Below are 2,394 nucleotides of genomic sequence, written 5' to 3'. Positions count from 1 at the left end.
AGAGGAGGGAGGGAGAGAGAGAGAGGAGGGAGGGAGAGAGAGAGAGGTGGGAGGGAGAGAGAGAGAGGAGGGAGGGAGAGAGAGAGGAGGGAGGGAGAGAGAGAGGAGGGAGGGGGAGAGAGGGAGGAGGGAGGGGGAGAGAGGGAGGAGGGAGGGAGAGAGAGAGAGGAGGGAGGGGGAGAGAGGGAGGAGGGAGGGAGAGAGAGAGAGGAGGGAGGGAGAGAGAGAGAGGAGGGAGGGAGAGAGAGAGGAGGGAGGGGGAGAGAGGGAGGAGGGAGGGGGAGAGAGGGAGGAGGGAGGGAGAGAGAGAGAGGAGGGAGGGAGAGAGAGAGAGGAGGGAGGGAGAGAGAGGAGGGAGGGAGAGAGAGGAGGGAGAGAGAGAGAGGAGGGAGAGAGAGAGAGAGAGGACGGAGGGAGAGAGAGAGAGAGAGGACGAAGGGAGAGAGAGGAGGAAGGGAGAGAGAGAGAGGAGGAAGGGAGAGAGAGAGGAGGGAGGGAGAGAGAGGAGGGAGGGAGAGAGAGAGAGAGGAGGGAGAGAGAGAGAGAGAGGAGGGAGAGAGAGAGAGAGAGGAGGGAGAGAGAGAGAGGAGGGAGAGAGGGAGAGAGAGAGAGGAGGGAGGGAGAGAGAGAGGAAGCGTTGTAGATATGAGAGGGAGATTGAAGAGATGGGAACAGAGAGACAGAAGGTGATTGTAGGGCAGGGGAGTGAGAGAAGAGAGAGGGAATTTGGAGAGAGGGAGATTGGAGTGAGGGAGAGAGGGAGAGAGGGAGATTGGAGTGAGGGAGAGAGGGAGAGAGGGAGATTGGAGTGAGGGAGTGATACTGGAGTGAGGGAGAGAGGGATATTGGAGTGAGGGAGAGTGGGATACTGGAGTGAGGGACAGAGGGATACTGGAGTGAGGGAGAGGGATATTGGAGGGAGGGAAGGATATTGGAGTGAGGGAGAGGGAGAGAGGGATATTGGAGTGAGGGAGTGGGATATTGGAGGGAGGGAGAGAGGGTTATTGGAGTGAGGGAGTGGGATATTGGAGGGAGGGACAGAGGGATATTGGAGGGAGGAAGAGGGAGAGTGGGATATTGGAGGGAGGGAGAGAGGGATATTGGAGTGAGGAAGAGGGAGAGAGGGATATTGGAGTGAGGGAGAGAGGGAGAGAGGGATATTGGAGTGAGGGAGTGGGATATTGGAGTGAGGGAGAGAGGGATATTGGAGTGAGGGAGAGAGGGAGAGTGGGATATTGGAGTGAGGGAGAGAGGGAGAGTGGGATACTGGAGTGAGGGAGAGAGGGAGAGTGGGATACTGGAATGAGGGAGTGGGATATTGGAGGGAGGGAGAGGGAGAGAGGGATATTGGAGTGAGGGAGAGAGGGAGAGTGGGATACTGGAGTGAGGGAGTGGGATATTGGAGTGAGGGAGAGAGGGATATTGGAGTGAGGGAGAGGGAGAGAGGGATATTGGAGTGAGGGAGTGGGATATTGGAGGGAGGGACAGAGGGATATTGGAGTGAGGGAGAGGGAGAGTGGGATATTAGAGGGAGGGAGAGAGGGATATTGGAGTGAGGGATAGGGAGAGAGGGATATTGGAGTGAGGGAGAGGGAGAGAGGGATATTGGAGTGAGGGAGTGGGATATTGGAGGGAGGGAGAGAGGGTTATTGGAGGGAGGGAGAGGGAGAGTGGAGTGAGGGAGAGTGAGAGAGGGATATTGGAGTGAGGGAGAGATGTAGAGGGGGAATAATGGAGAGAGGGAGTGAGGGATATTGGAGTTGGGGGAGAGGGAGAGAGGGATATAGGAGTGAGGGAGAGGGATATTGGAGTGAGGGAGAGGGAGAGAGGGATATTGGAGTGAGGGAGAAATGTAGATGGGGATAATGGAGAGAGGGAAAGAGGGATATTGGAGTGAGAGAGAGGGGGCAAGGGATATTGGAGTGAGGGGGAGAGAGCGATATTGGAGAGAGGAAGAGGGATATTGGAGTGAGGGAGAGGGGAAGAGGGATATTGGAGTGAGGGAGAGGGGGAGGGAGGGATGTTTGAATGAGGGCGAGGAAGAGATCAATATTGGAGTGAGGGAAAGAGCGGGAGATGGAGAGGGATTTTGGAGAGAGGGAGAGGGAGAAGAGGAGAGGGGGAGAGAGAGTGACCGGGACAGATTAAAGGGGAAAGGTCAGAGAGTGAGGGGGGAAGTGGGTGGGGAGTGAGGGGGAGAGTGAGTGAGGGGGAGAGGGAATGAGTGAGGAGAGAGAGTGTGGAATTGGGGGGTAGGTGAGTGAAGAGTGAGAGAGTGCGAGGGGTCACCGTAAACAAAAATGGAGTCCGGGGGGAGTGAAATGGAAATGACGACGGAGCAGGTCTTACGAGGGAGGGGAGAGCGCGAGGATGACGAGAGGGAGGGAAGTCACC

This window comes from Chiloscyllium plagiosum, unplaced genomic scaffold, assembly GCF_037043375.1.
Source record: "Chiloscyllium plagiosum isolate Xiang-an unplaced genomic scaffold, Cpla_swu_hap1 HiC_scaffold_40, whole genome shotgun sequence".
NCBI lineage: Eukaryota > Metazoa > Chordata > Chondrichthyes > Orectolobiformes > Hemiscylliidae > Chiloscyllium > Chiloscyllium plagiosum.
This window is presented reverse-complemented; position numbering follows the sequence as displayed.